Source organism: Camelina sativa, chromosome 19, assembly GCF_030686135.1.
Source record: "Camelina sativa cultivar CO46 ecotype springtype chromosome 19, ASM3068613v1".
Lineage (NCBI taxonomy): Eukaryota > Viridiplantae > Streptophyta > Magnoliopsida > Brassicales > Brassicaceae > Camelina > Camelina sativa.
The window spans coordinates 10,598,046-10,613,662 of NC_141898.1; the positions used below are offsets into that span (position 1 = coordinate 10,598,046).

Here is a 15,617-nt window from a genome sequence, read left to right on the forward strand (position 1 = left end):
ATTGGAGGTACACAAGATGCACTTAGCGTTTTCGGAAAGAACTATTACAACAACCACCAAACAACATTTAGTAATTTGATGTCATATCGCAATCTTGTCACTATCTTGTCAAGCACTTTTATGGACTACCATTTACATCTAAACATGGTATTAGCAACATACATCATACATTGGTCTGTTGACAGGAATAGTATAGAAATTAAATCGGATTTTTGCATGTCTTCTTGTTATGCCCTGAACTTCCACACCTTTTACACTTATTTGGTAGCAGGCGTTTCTTTTTTTTTCTGAGAATAATAATTGGAAAAGTGCAACTTCTAGTAAAAACATATAATTTCACTGATATAATCGAAATATAAAATTTGAAACCAGAATTCACTAACCCTGCTTTTTCCCTTTGATGCTATCCTATTTGAAATTGGCCTTCCCGGTGGTCGTCTCCTATGTGGAGGGATAAAATGAAGTTCAGAGACATAATCTGGAATTTCAACGTCCTTTGGATCTTCAATAAGTAAAACTGGTTCTTGATAAGAAGCATAAATCGTGGTTAGCAGATACCACCTATCAGCCACAGACTTCAGATTTATACCAAAATGTATTGCAGCCGCTAAAGCATGTTCACATGGAATTCCTAACCTTGTGTACACAAGACATGTACATGTACACCGGTCGAAACATGGAAATGCTCTCCTGACTTGCTAGTCACTTGGTAACTCCACTGTCCTGACATAATTACTGAAAACTTGCCAGATTCAGGAAGCTCTTGCAAGAATCTGTCATCAACTTCAGGAGTTACCAAAGACTTACACTTGGCCGCTTTTCCCCCTTTCTCATAACCATCACATTATAACATCCCTAATGAACTCTACCATGTACACAATCAGATATGTTTTAGCTTTTGTGAGGACATTATTCAAAGACTCACCAGTGTTGCTTGACATTATATTGTATCTCTCCCATTCAATATGCTCTTTTCCAATGCTCCAGCCCAATATCCTCTAAATATTTTGCGCATTCTGCACTCCGAATCCTTAATTCCTCAAAATATTTTGTATAATCTCTCACCCGATTAGCTTTTGCAGCGCTTATAAACAATCCAAATACTCCAAATCTATTATAGCTTGTAGAAATATTCCTCTCCAAATGGACTATACATGCTCCATGATGCGCATTGGGGTACACTACACTAATCCCTTCATATATTGAAGAATGTCGGTTTGAAACAATCATTAAATCTTCATCGTCTGGAACGATATCCTTTAATTTATCAAAGAACCAACACCAAGATGCATCTGTCTCCCCATCAACAACACCGAAAGCAATGGGAAATATATTAAAGTTACCGTCTTGGGCTGAGACAATTAGTAGGCATCCTTTGTACCGACCTTGAAGTTGTGTTCCATCAACAACGACCACTTTCCGCATATATTTCAGTCCTCTAATAGATGCCCCAAGAGAAACGAAAACATACTTAAACCTTTGTTTACCATCAACTTCTAATGTCGAATGGAGGTGATAGATTGTGCCTGGATTTGCTTTACGAAGGAGGTACAAATAGGTAGGTAAAAACCTGTAACTTTTCTCATCATCACCCCTAACATGTTTGATTGCCACTTCTTTAGCTCTCCATGTGGTCGAATATGATATGCGAACGTTCATGTCATTTAATATCAGATGTGGAAGTTCAACAGCCCTAGGCCCTGCTTGCGTAGAATTGTATCTACTCTTGATCGCCTCCCCCAAAAACTTTATAAGTTGCATGTTTACCATAATTCTTTCGGGTGTCGATGTCATAAGTATGAATATCCACATACCGGCTAATTTTGAAATTTGCAGATCTTTTTACAACATGTGCAGTCAACTGCCATGGACAACTTCTGTCGACGCATACCAATTCCAATCTTTTTGGACAAGACCGAATTTGATGGAAACAATAACAATGTTTTATCGCATGGAAATACATTGTCTGCTGCAATATTTGTTTGGTTTGAAACAAACTTCCAACATAAAGTGACTCCCCTGTCGTTCCAATTTCAACTTGTGTCTCATCTGCTCTCACATGGAGTAAATCATCAAACAGTGGAGCATCAACAATATTGAGTAAGTCACCTCATCAGTTCGCATCGCTTCGAAGCCATTAAAAACTTCGTAAGACTCCTTCAAGGTGATTAATATGCACCCTGATTCAGCCCCTGATTCAGATATCACAACCCTTGATGCCTCTCCAATTTCAATCTCTAAATTATTTCCTTCTCCTATAGCAGTTTCTTCTGTATTTGTGTACGTAAAACAACCATGTTCGAATTCTTCGTCAGGTACACAATCCGTATTGTACGTACATACCTCAGACGCTTGAATATCACCATTCCCTTGAAGTGGTCCATCACGTACACATGCATTGTTAGACGTACACAACTGTAATAAGCGGCTAAACTCCCCTAGTGTACCCATTGGCGGTTGATTGTCGCCACCGTCTCCGGTATGACCAATCCCACATTCTCTTACAACAAAATCGGTCCACTTGTTGTAATCATAATCTTTTTCATCTCCTTCACTACCTTCGATAGTTGGATCAAGCGTACTCCCCCCCCCACTTGATCCATCAGTATCATCCGCTTCATCATCCGCTTCATCATCCTCTTCATCATCCGCTTCATCATCCTTTTCATCATCCTCTTCATCATCATCTTCATCATCCTCTACATCATTCTCTTCATCATACTCTGCATCATCCTCTTCAGCATCCTCTTTACCCTCATTCTATTCGACCCCTACCCCGTCCTTGCGTTCATCTCCAGTTCCTAACTCCAACATCAAAGTTGTTGGATTTTCAGTCCCTGACAACTTGTTATTTTCATGACTGTCAGTGTCCACACATACATTAACTTTCAGAGAAAATGAGACACACATGTTTACACTTGCATCACCACTACAGATGACAATGAATGTTTCCAAGCTCATTTGATTGTCAATGTGCACAGGAGGGCGTTTACGTTCTATCATGATAGACATCCGTCCTAGCATCCAATAACTGATTGTTGGAGTAAACTCTGTAGCCGGAATGCTGAACAACTCACATAACGTACACGATAACTCCGTGTACGTAATGTTTCGTTTCAGTAATAGACACTTACCAAACTTTCCTTTCTCTGGTTCAAATTCTCATTCTTCTTGTTCTGTACATATCCAATCACCAAGAACAATAAATACAGGAATATTCATTATGTTGAGAATCGCAAACCCCGATTCACCTCTGTAGTGAACTGCATACCGCGACTCTGCCCCTACTCCTCGTCTACTTCACAGATCAGTTTGCATAACATAAACATAACACAGAGATTTAACGAGTTCCCCTCATGCAGAGGGTACATCTCTTGTGGGAACCTTCTCCCACAAACATCCACTATCAATCAACCAAGGTTTACACACAATGTTTCATATACAAGCTTAGAGAACTACTAACTACAAAGAAACCTGAAGAAGAAAACACATAATAGATCTAGTTTTTCTTCTTCCCTTCTCTTTGTCTCTTGTTCAGCTCTCACATCCATGTATAGCCCTGAAACACCTCTAGAACCCCAAAGAAGCAGCTCCACCTTCATCTCTCATCAGAGTGTCCTGAAGACACCTTATACCTAGACGAGGATATGTCCGGCTCTCAGACCTTCGACCCCAGCCAAGCTTATGCTCTTTTATCACGGTTCTGCGCACAGCTTCAAGCTCCAAGTACGACGCCCTGCGCATGCTCTCTACACTGTGCCCTGCGTCTCTGCATCTGTCCTGCACAACGCCCTACGTTGTGCCCTACAGCCGCCACCAACGTACCACCAGCTTTTTTAGTGCGTCTTTGTGCTTACCGCGTTCTTCTTCAACCCTAGCTTCCCTTATATAGTGAAACCCTAGAGCTTATGTCGGTTTAGTCCTGCATGTCATACAACCCGGATCTTTTATGGGCTTCACATCAATATAGACCCAGTTCATGGTTCAGACCAAATAAGCCCATATGAAGCAAACATTTACAACACATTACACACCTGCAACATAAATGCATCATAAACACATTAAATGCGATGGCTATTACCCCATACACAAATAAATTCCCAACAACACACATACCACATACAACAAACATTAAACCCAAACAAATTCCATTCCTTTTGTTTTCTTCCAAAATAAAAAACAAAACAACCTAACAATTTACTTATTCATGACAGATTATTGTTCTTATAGAATACATAAAACTTTGAATTAACTAATGCATATATTACCTGAATAAACAAAAATCAACTTTCTTCTTCTTCACAATCCCCTACTTGTTCATCATCTTTTTTTTACTCCTTTCTAAATTTCGATTATGTAAATCTATACATACAAAAGGAATAAAAAGATATTGTGCATTAATTGAGGTTGGTATTAGTCTTGTCTTCACTTTTGCATTTAAGGTCATGTGACATAAAGAGATTAACTTAGTTTATTATATTGTAATTTTTTCACTGTAGCAACTAGAAAACAAAGGCCATGGTTACTCAAACCGAACAAAGTCGTAACCGTAACTCTCTCTTTGCTTTGCGTGACTTCCGTTGCAGAGCTTAAATGTTCAATTTTTTTATGGTGGTAAAAAGGTGAAAGCTAAACATCACTATGACCTAAAGTAATTAAAAAATATCAATTTTGGCTACTACCCATAAATTGCCCTATTTTTTAATATGTTTCCTACTCAAATAAAATATGTTATAAACCTATGTATGGGCTATACCCCCAAAAACTGTTAATGTACAGTACTAGTAAAATTTTGGTGTCATAAAATAACTAAAGGGAATTACCAATAGATAAATAAGTTCGGAATTTGGTGACATTGACGTAAAAGACTTGCAAAGATAGGACTTATTGAACCGCCAATAGTCAAATACCAACGACTTTGTTGTCATTTCTCTATCATATCTATTTTTCAAATTCAATTTTGATTACTCATGGATAGTAAGAGCGACACAGATCTTCACCTAACAGTTAAGAGTACTAACCGGCCGGTGCGGTTTGTTTTAATTTGTATAGTTTACGCAGACAACAAAACCTCAGTAACTCTTTTAGTTTTAGGTACCGCAATTATGATATCTTTATCAGTGATCAGTGTATCATCTTCTCTCCGTTATATATTGTCTGAATGTCTGCAGTCTTTTTCCCCGATAATATAAGATGCCTAATCCTTACGGGCGAATGTTATTTTGCTAGCTTTTTCTATAAGGCAAATTAATTATTGATATTGTGTTCAAGCATATTATACCATACAGTCATACACTCATACTATAAAGGTTTAAGAAGTTTCCACCAAATTAACAACAAAAACAAAAAGTATACAACCATTATCATACCTCCATATATAACATGACATACGAAGATCATGTAGCAAATTATATGATCTTGTAAGTTTATTTCCTTTACTCACAAAAGAAGTTTCGTTTTCATTTTTTTCTGATAATATTACATGCATATGCATATACAGTATGTATACATTTGGCTCATTTTAAAACTTAGTTCATCAATCCATTAGCTAGTCTTGCTCGTAGATCCTTCCTCAGTATCTTCCCTGATGGAGCTTTAGGAATGGAATCAGTGAAGAACACTTTGTTGATTCTCTTATAAAACACAACCTGATGAATTCACACACACATGCACACTATGATCAACGTCAAGGTCGATAATTCATTTAACTTTTCATTAAAAAATATATATATATGGTAATTAAGAAACGTTTTGGAGGTCTATGATTGGAGATTCTGAGCAGAGTTTCCTCTGCAACTAGCCCAATACTCAGCAACAAGCTTGGAGAAGTAAGAATCAGTCTCCATTAGCCTTGAAGGCTCGTTGTACTCCACTAGCTCACCTGACCAAAACCAACACCAAAAGCCCATACATTGGTCAATGATAACATGTTTTAGAGATTGAAAGACAGAGTTGGCTGGTTCATTAGAGACTAAAATGTTGTTTACCATAGGAGAGAACCATGACCATGTCACTGTCTATGACCGTTGGTACCCTATGTGCAACTGTTATCACCGTGCAATCTGCAAACTCCTCTCTTATGATTCTCTGAATGATTGCATCAGTGGCTGAATCAATGGAAGCTGTAGCTTCATCTAACACCAAGATTTTGTTTCTCTTTAACAATACTCTTCCGAGACAAAACAATTGTCTCTGTCCCACGCTCCAGTTCTCTCCTTCATCACTCACTTTTAATTTCGTCCCACCAATAACACAAGATTAACATAAGTACAACGCCACATTTGTGAAGTGAAATGAAACACAACTGTTTATCAATTACCTGAAGAATCAAGCTTATTAGGCAGGTTGCTAGTCGTCGTCTTAAGCTGACACTTCTCAAGAGCCTGCAAAAGATATGGTTTTATTAGGAAGGTTTTCAATCTTTTGGTTTATAAAATCTCATTCCTATTTCTTATTTCACCTTCCATATTTCATCGTCGGAGTAAACACCTAAAGGATCAAGGTTAGTCCTTATGCAGCCACGGAAAAGAGTTGGTTCTTGAGGAATGATGCTGAGTTTCATTCTCAGGTCAGTTAGGCCAATCTTACTTATGTCAATGCCATCAATCAGTATGCAACCACTTGCTGGTTCTACCAAACGAAACAAAGCACTGATTAAAGTGCTTTTCCCACTTCCCGTTCTCCCAACAACTCCTACTCTTGTCCTTTCCCTGAATGTGCAAGAGATTCCTTTGAGAACTAACGGAGCATTGGGACGGTATCTTATCTGAAACAAATCAATGACGCAAATCAATGCCTTAACATAATTATTACTATCATCTTGTAACACCTATGTTTTTCTTCTAACCTTAAGCTCCTGCAAGTGAATTGTACCATTGGCAGGCCATGAGGAAGGTGGTCTTCTATCCTCCACAATTGCATGAGCTTCTTCTGGTGTATTCATATATTGTTTTATCCTCTCTACTGAAATTATTGAATTCGATAAGGTGCAATACCATCGGGTCAGAAACACCTGAGTTTGTGTCAGAGTTAGTGCATAAGAGAGCGAAAGCCCGACGAGGCCTGCAACACAGAGGAACAAGTTCATGCAGAACCTTTCAGTTTGATGAATAACATAAATATAACAGATTTTCTCAAACAAAAGCTCATTCTATATTGACACCAGTTGTGAAGATGTCATGTAACGAGTTAAATAACTCATGTACCTGGAGCTATGTAGCCCTTGGGGATAAGGATAAGCAGAAGTGCACAAGTGAACAAGGTCACATTCTGCAGAGTCTCTATCCTCAGAATCACCCACTCCATGGCTGCATTAGACAGAAAGAATAGCACGGCATCTGCATCAACTAGGTGTAAGTAATTTTTGAAGAATCTCTCTACCGTTCCAAAAGCTCGTATTGTCACTACTCCAAGTGAGGTTTCTGCAGCAAAGTTCATCACTGGAGCTTTGGTTGTTCCATTGATTCTAATCAGCTCCCTTGCAGAGGCTAAATAGTAATCCTATTTTTTTTCAACGAAGAAGCGGATGTTAATTATGACTTCTTTGCTGCATAAACGAACTGAAAAAGAAGTAAAATCGCAACATGTACCTGAACAACTTTCGTGGCTGCCAAAGCAAGAAGAGCAATGATAATTAATTGCCATGTCACATATGTCATGATGATAAGAGCTGCAACGAGCTCAATAGCCGCTGATACCACAAATATGAATGCAAATGGGATGTCAAAGTCCAAGACGTTCAAATCAGACGAAGCCTGCAAAATGTTACATTCAACTACATCATACATTGAGCTGTAAATGTATTCATATACATGATTCATGGACAGGAAAAGCGGTCGTACTCGAGTGAGAATGCGCCCAATGGGAGTAGAATCAAAAAAAAGCATCGGAGCTTTGAAGACTGCATTTGTGAAACCCGAGAAGAAGGCTTCAGAAGCTTTTAGTCCAAGATGAGCAATCGTAACAGCTCTCGCGTATACAAACCCAGCACTAAGAGTTGAGATAATGCTATAGACTCCAATAAGCATTGTATTAGTGAGTTTAGGGATCCCTATGGCAAAAGCCAGCCAGTATGTTGATGCAGCCTGGAAAACTACAAAGCCAACCTGACCCAATACACTTGACCATAGAAGACAGCATCCTCGAGAGACACGGACATAGTCCAAGAAAGGTTTCAACCCAACATCACCGCTCTCTTTTTCTTCTTCTTGTGTAAGTTGTACCCCTGGAACATCCGTTGTGTTGATCTCTTCTTCGATTTTTTCTACAACCGTCATGTTTTTTATCTTTGTCTCGACCCCCTTTCCTAAGATCTCCGAGGCTTTCATTACTCGCTAAAGGTAATACAGTTACTGCATCATTATGAGCATTCACCAGCTGTTGGAATGCAGTCCCCAACATTAAGAGCTCCTCATACTTTCCAAACTGAGTAATTCTTCCTTCCTCCATAACCTAAATCACCAATGATCAAGATCATCAATGAATAATAATTAAACAGTTAAGACATAGACATAATGTCTGATCAGAATTTGCTGCCACTCAAGTTTTACCAGAATTTGATCAACTTCTGAGAGAAACTCGACTTGGTGAGTGACCAGAATGACAGTTTTTCCCTTCAGCGCATCCTCAACACATTTCTGCAGTCACAGTTCAACATATTAAGAAGCAGTCATCAAGAAAGGCTTCTTTGAAGGCAATGTTCTCACTTACATGAAAAAGAACTCCAGCTGTATGTGCATCCACAGCACTAAAAGGGTCATCAAGGAGGTAAACATCAGCGTCTGCATAGACCGCACGTGCCAGCTGAATCCTTTGCTTTTGTCCTCCGCTCAAGTTAATCCCTCTTTGTCCTATTTCTGTGAGGTCACCATGTCCAAATCCGTTCATGTCTTTATCCAACGCACATGATTTTATAGCAGCATTGTATCTTCCAGCTACCATGGGCTTCCCATAGAGAATATTGTCCCGGATGGTACCACTTTGAATCCACGAAGTCTGAGAAACATAAGCGATGGAACCGGAGACCTTAACCTGTTTTCCAATTGGACAACATCAAGGAAACATTTTTTTGACAAAATATCTACACTAAAAACAAAGTTAAAGTCAGTCTTGGTGGCTATTTTGCTTACAGTTCCAGAAACTTTAGGTATTTCACCAAGTACTGCATGCAACAGTGATGATTTTCCTGCTCCAACTGGACCACAAACTGCAACTCTTTGCCCATGCTTAATATCTAAATGTATATTTCGAAGAGTTGGAATCTTAGTTTCTGGATCCCAAGTGAAGTTTCCTGCTCGTATGTCGACTGTTGTTCCAGATTTCTCTAGACCGCTTCTTTCAATTTCATCAATCTTTAGCTCGTCATCAAGCAAGAAGTTGTTTAATCTGTCGAAAGAGACATTGACTTGGATGATAGCAGAAATGGCCTCAGGTATAATTTTAACAGGCTCTGACATAACTCTAAGTGTAGCTAAAACTGTGAAAATGGTGCTTGCCTTCAGTGGTGCACTCTTCAATAAAGCACATCCCACGAAAATAACAGAAGAAACTATGGTTGGAGACATCCAATAGAGGAAAGTACCAAAGGCCTTTGTCAGCTGAGCCTTAGCCAACCATATGAATTCATCATCACGACAGGATTCTATCTTTTTCTTGAACTCCTCTTCCCATGACTGCAACTTAATGACTTTCATGCTGTTCAAAATCTCTGAGGTGGACCTCAATCGCTTATCTTGTGCGATCATGAACTGGGTCTGGCAGTTCTGTAGCATCTTTGCGAATGGCAGATTAAGGAGACCACACAGGAGAAGAAGAATTAAACCTGGAAAAGCTCCTGCTCCAACCACTCCAAAGAGTACAGCTGTAGAAAGCACAAGCTGCAGCGTAAGGCTCCATCCCGAGTGGAACCACCATAAGAATTCTCCCATACGATATGCATCCACGGCGATATAATTCACAATCTCCCCAGATGAATGCCTTTTCCTCCCCAAACTTGATAGCTTTAGCTGCTTTTTGTATGCAGCTACCATTAGCGCTGATCTAATCCTCATTCCTGATCTTCTTGATGCAAAATACCAATGTCTCATTGACAAGGATTCAACTAGCTTCAGCATAACTAGACAAGCTAAGTTGAAGAAACCATTGTGGAGATCCCTGTGGTCACTGTTTGTATAATCCACAAAGACATATAGCATTAACGGAAGAGATACAACCGCAACTGTTCTAAAAAGTGCACACACTGTAATAAATATGTTTTCCTTGAAGTAAACTTTAGCAACGGCTCTAAACACCAAGTTTCTTTCTTTACTTGAGCTTCCATCTGCAAGAAGCGTATCCCATGCTTGAGAAAATTTATTGTAAGCTACTTCAGCCTCGTCCTCAGGGACTACACTTGGAATATCTTCTCGGGATAACGAGTTCTTGAATCCCAGCGAGAGTAAAGGATTCATCCAAGAGAAGGACAGCATGCTGAAAAATCCAGCTGTTGCCAATCTTGCCGGTTCTTTTCTAGGATTTTCAGTTAATAAAGGATCAGAGAGTCCTGTGTCACTGTAGTCTTGAGCTGCTGCAGAAGAAGATCTCAAATTCATGCAGGAGCAAAGGAGAAGCAAAAGACTCATCGGCGAGGTAATGACGTCGAAGATTCGGATACCATTTCCCTGCAAAAGCATCCCACTCTTTGCTGCTAAATCCAACAAAGCAAAAGACGCCCACCAAACAGATACAAGAATCCTAGTCCACTTGGAGCCATTAACAAGCATCGAAACGGCAAGTGAGACCCAAATGATCCCTTCAACAAAGCAAGCAGCCCAGGAGATATCATAGACGTCACTAGCACCATGAACCAGACTGTTTAACCCAACACCAAGAAAAACGATGCTGGTGACAGCACAGCATATAGCTGCAGCGACAAAGATCCATGCTTTCTTGCGACGCCTGACTACAATATGTTTGGAAACACAACCAGCTGCTATCAAGAGCAAGTAGAAGATGCTGAGGAAAAACAGATTCAAGATATCTATGGCAGTACTTTGGAAGCAAGAAGAAGCCAAATTCAGCTCAACATGACACCATGGAAAGCTTCCTGCGCTATACAAAAAACCCATCGCAAGAGATAACAATGAGCAAATCATCAACACTTTTATATATAGTGTGTATACAGTTTACTTTGTAAATAGTTTAAATTACAGATTTTTTTCTTTGTGTGTGTGTGTCTTGTAGAGGAGGAACACAAGAAGCCAAGTAGGGTGATTCTATAGAATCAATGATTGAACATATTAATTGAAACTCGTTAGATTCTAAAAGTATGTCTTTTTTTTTTTCATACAATAACCTCACCCACAACATAGAACACCACCCCAAAAAAAAATGAAAAATTTAAAGCACGAAGACAAAGAACCAATGATTAAGAAAAAAGGGTAAAGTCGTACCAATCGAAACTACCATTATTAGAAGCAAAGCAAGCAACAGAGCTCAATCAAAAAAAAAAGCTTCTGCCTTTATGAAAGAAACAGTGAGAGAGGTTGATTGATGTTGTTTCACTAAAGCTAAACGACGTATTCCAAGTCCACTGCATCTAAATGATTGAGTCGAATTATACGACTTCTCGTCACTGTCATAAACCCAACAACCCCGTATGACTGTGAATCCAAAACGAGAATCACGCCCGGAGGAGGGGAAGGTGAGAAAAAATAGGAAAAAACTCTGTTTTCCTGACATGTGTTTACTGATATTTTTGTCGCTGAAAAAACAGATAGAACAAATCTGCCACTTTTGGTTTGAGTTCAGACGCATCGTCTCGAGGCGGATTCAGAAGAATCTGGACTAGTTGACAAACTAAATATGATGAATAAATAATCGAAAATCATTTTTAAAATATACTACTCAATCATTTGGACTAATTCTCTTTTTAATTTTAGTCATCTTCTGTAGTTTTTATAAAACATTTGTGCGTTGTTATGAGCTGTAGTGTTCTGTTTTTTTTTTTTCATGAACTGTTTCTTTGATTTTTTAATAAAATTTACGTTTTAAGACTTCACATAAGAAAACGTTAGTAGATTTTCACGGGAAAAAAAAACTAACAAAATTAATAAAGCATTGGTGTAAATCTATATGTAAAATTCCCAGTGAAGACTTGATTATAAGAAAAACTTAAAACACATACCTGAAAAATCTTGTTCTCTAAAGATATCATCATCATATGTTGTTGTTCATGACAAAACTGTTGTATTTTGACTTCATCGTATAACTTTTTCGAAGTGAAAATCTTGTTCTCTAACAATATCATAATAGTTTGTGACGATTTGTATCCAGCGATTTTTAAAAAATATATGTTATTCATTACTTTTTAACAAAATAAATATTCTGGAAACAGAACTAAACCATTCTGTTGAGATGTGATCCAACTTGAAACACGAAGTTGTAGTGGGTCAGAAGTTTGTCTATATTTGTTTAACATTAGCCTGTTTCGTTTATCAGAAACTGGGCCATATATTAGTGTGAAGCCCATACAAGAACCGGCTATGTATCAAGTATAAATACATAAGATCAAACATATGAAGAGGAAAGAGAGCAAAAGAGCTGCGCCGAACCCTAGTTCAGGCGGTTCTAAAGAGGTGAACAGAGCTAGAGAGAGATGTAGATTCTCGGTGTATCTAGGCTCAATCTCTTGTTATTCTTCTTTCATATGTTGTTCTTGTGAAACTCGATCTATGATGTTAGACGAGTGTGAGAGGTATGTTGTAACCATAACACATATGTAACTCTTGATCTATAATGGATGTTGAGGACTCTGCTTCCTCCCCAGACGTAGCTGCTGATGCAGTGAACTGGGTTACCAAATCTCGGTGTGTTCTCTGTTTATGTGTTCTCTCTATTTCCATGTTTAAAACTTGTGTTAGATCCATCAATCAGTACTTGATTGAATCTAAAGTTGTTGTATCGAGTTACAACAACTGGTATCAGAGCCTCAGGTTCTTGAGGAGCAAGCTTTGTGAGAAAGCTTTCAGATTTGTGAAGGAAAGTGATAGCTTTATATCAGATCTGTAGTTCACAGAGAGATGGTGCTACAAAAACATGAAAGAAGAAGATGGTGGCTGTTCTGGGTTTTAGAACGTCGATGTTGGAGGAAGGAAGATTCACTACAGCGGATCCGATAAGATCAGATGTTTTCAGGTTTACGAACTCTGAAGGATCTACAACTTGTCTCCTCCAATGGCTCGAGAGTTAAACATCAATGTGAGTTCTAGATCAAGATATTCACTAGTGATGATGTTGATATCAGTTATATGATATATCTTGAGGCTGGTACAAGAGCGCTCATCCATAGAGCTTGTTCTTGATTTAAGGTTGCGCAACCAACTGGAGATTAGTTTGAGGTGGAGTTAACCTCTACTTGTTTTAGGCTCAAATATTGAAGACGTCAAGTCTGTATCCTCTACAGTCACAAGGTCAAAGTGTGATGTTCTGAACAGTTGTTTCTATTTGTTGATGATCTGCTTGAGTTAAGAGAATCAAAATCTTGGTATAGCACAAAAGGTTGGCTATTGATTTTGCAAGGGATTATCCAAGATTCAATGCTGGGTTTCAGGTTGTGTTTTGGTATATTCAGTTTGTTGAAGGTCTGATCAGCTTGTGTGCGAGTTTCAGAAGTTTGAACAATCCATATGAATAGGATTCTACTACAATAGGACACCATAAAAGCTTGAACTCCTATGCGTGTTAATGGTTGTTTGAGTATCAATAAGGTTTTCTGGTTCAGATCAAAGAAGAAGTTGCAGATGAGCATGAAACAGTTTCAGGTTAATCTGTTGGAAATAAGACATGTTAGGATCTTTGAGGAAATTTAAGTCTGGCTAAGATTTGAGAAAGTGTGTAGTTGAATGCAGGATGTAAGTATTAGTGTCAATTGTTAGATTCTTGTGAATCTAAGAAAGGTTCAGAGTGTTGATGATCAGGCGTTAAAGGAGATCATCAGAGAGCTGAAAAGAGTATGAAGAAATTGGCTCAAGACTACAAGGTCTGTTGTTTGATATTCTGTGGCACACGAGTGCTGAAGTAGAAGGAACAGATGGATGTTATGTTGGAATAACATGTAAGTGTGTAGTCATTGTTCAGGTTTCTGTGGATGTTGCAGAGACTGATCAAGCTCAGGATATAGTTGATGTGACACATGAGTTGTGTGAATACATGTACCGACTCATGGTGAAAGCTGATAAGGAAAAATTAGTGATGTGATGACTAAAGGCTTCAATTTCAAAAGAGATGAGATAACATGGTTATAGTGAAATTCAGATGTGGAAGACTCAAGGTCTTAAAGTTTGCATAGTAGGCCATCATTGTCGGTTTGACATGATGATCAAGAGAAAACATGAGGTTGCATTGATAATTGGTAGCTGATCAGATTGGTTGTCATCAAGGTGGAGTTTACATTTGGTGATAGAAATCAATATGATTGTGTAGCTTAAATTGGATTCGTAATGTCAGTTGGAAGCTAGTTTAATCAAGAATCATGTGATTAGTCTTAGAATGTATCAGGCATCTCACTCTGGTATATATTGCGACTTGTGCAGAAGTATACAAATTCTTGATAATAGCAGTCAAGAGAGTATGTGAATGAGTCAAGATTGTTTGAAACGATAAAAGAGTGTGGAAATTCGCATTCATGAGGTGTTTATCTACACAATGGAGTGTATCAGAGGTCAGTGTGAATTGAACAAAGGTAAGCTAATATGGTGATTGTCAAAACTGTTGGCTGAATATTTGTTATGTGTAGTGGATTGAACGAAGTTTTGTGTCGAATGTCTTCCTAGCCTTAGGACGTTAGGCGTGTAACCTGTTGGAAATAACAACGATGCATTTTGGGATTCAATCTATTGTTGTCATACAAATTGTTGTTGAACCGAAGACTGTTTCAGGTGTTTGGAACATATTTGATTCTAGAGTTTTGCTATGTGGTTCAGAAGGATTTTATGATTTAGTAAGCAGAGATTTAAAGGTTTTGATTCAGTCACTAGTCTCTATGGAGTTAGTCAGAACCATAGAGGAAAGACTGTTTGATTTGAAGACACATAAGTGATTGTGTTGTGTCTGAGGTATTCAGTCATGGAGTGATCTCTGGTATTGAAGTAAGTTACAAGGTTTTTTCTGTGAAATAAGAATGAACACTAAGGTGTTTTTTCCTCTGAACAAAAATCTTAGAGACAATTGCATGTGTTTGTAGGTATGGTCTCTGTAATTCATATCAGGAAAGTCTGTTGTGCATCTCGCATGGAAACATGTTTTATCTCAAGGCTTGAAGTATTTGCAACTGATATGAAGTCATAGAAAGGATGATAATGCAAGAGAGTCAAATTGCATTTGTTGATCAGTTGAAGACAACTACTTGAGAAGTTGTAAGTTGTATGTTTGCATCATAAGGTGGAGTTTGAATAATCTCCTTGGTAAAAGGTTGTTGAAGGCCTGAGAAGATTTATGATGTTGTACCAAGTTGTTTTGTGGATTCTGCATACTGGTGAATGTGTTGCAGACTTGGAGTAACACATCATGAGCTTAAGGTTTGATGTGAAGAAGCTTTAAGGTATTGTCTCAGACATATCATATGTTATTATGATATGAGA

At 38.4% G+C, this 15,617-nt stretch overlaps 2 pseudogenes across 1 annotated transcript; both read right to left on the minus strand.

The window, feature by feature from the left end:
* Positions 1–199: 199 nt before the first annotated feature.
* LOC147920395 (uncharacterized) lies at positions 200–3,024 on the minus strand (annotated as a pseudogene).
* Positions 3,025–5,341: 2,317 nt separating this feature from the next.
* LOC104766016 (ABC transporter C family member 8-like) lies at positions 5,342–11,804 on the minus strand (annotated as a pseudogene). Its single transcript, XR_015591385.1, has 12 exons — positions 11,430–11,804; positions 9,129–11,083; positions 8,710–9,030; positions 8,550–8,636; positions 7,842–8,451; positions 7,590–7,754; positions 7,206–7,500; positions 6,848–7,062; positions 6,461–6,766; positions 6,320–6,383; positions 5,988–6,227; positions 5,342–5,881 (listed from the first exon to the last, which is right to left on the minus strand). The product of XR_015591385.1 is annotated as an ABC transporter C family member 8-like (transcript).
* Positions 11,805–15,617: the final 3,813 nt, after the last annotated feature.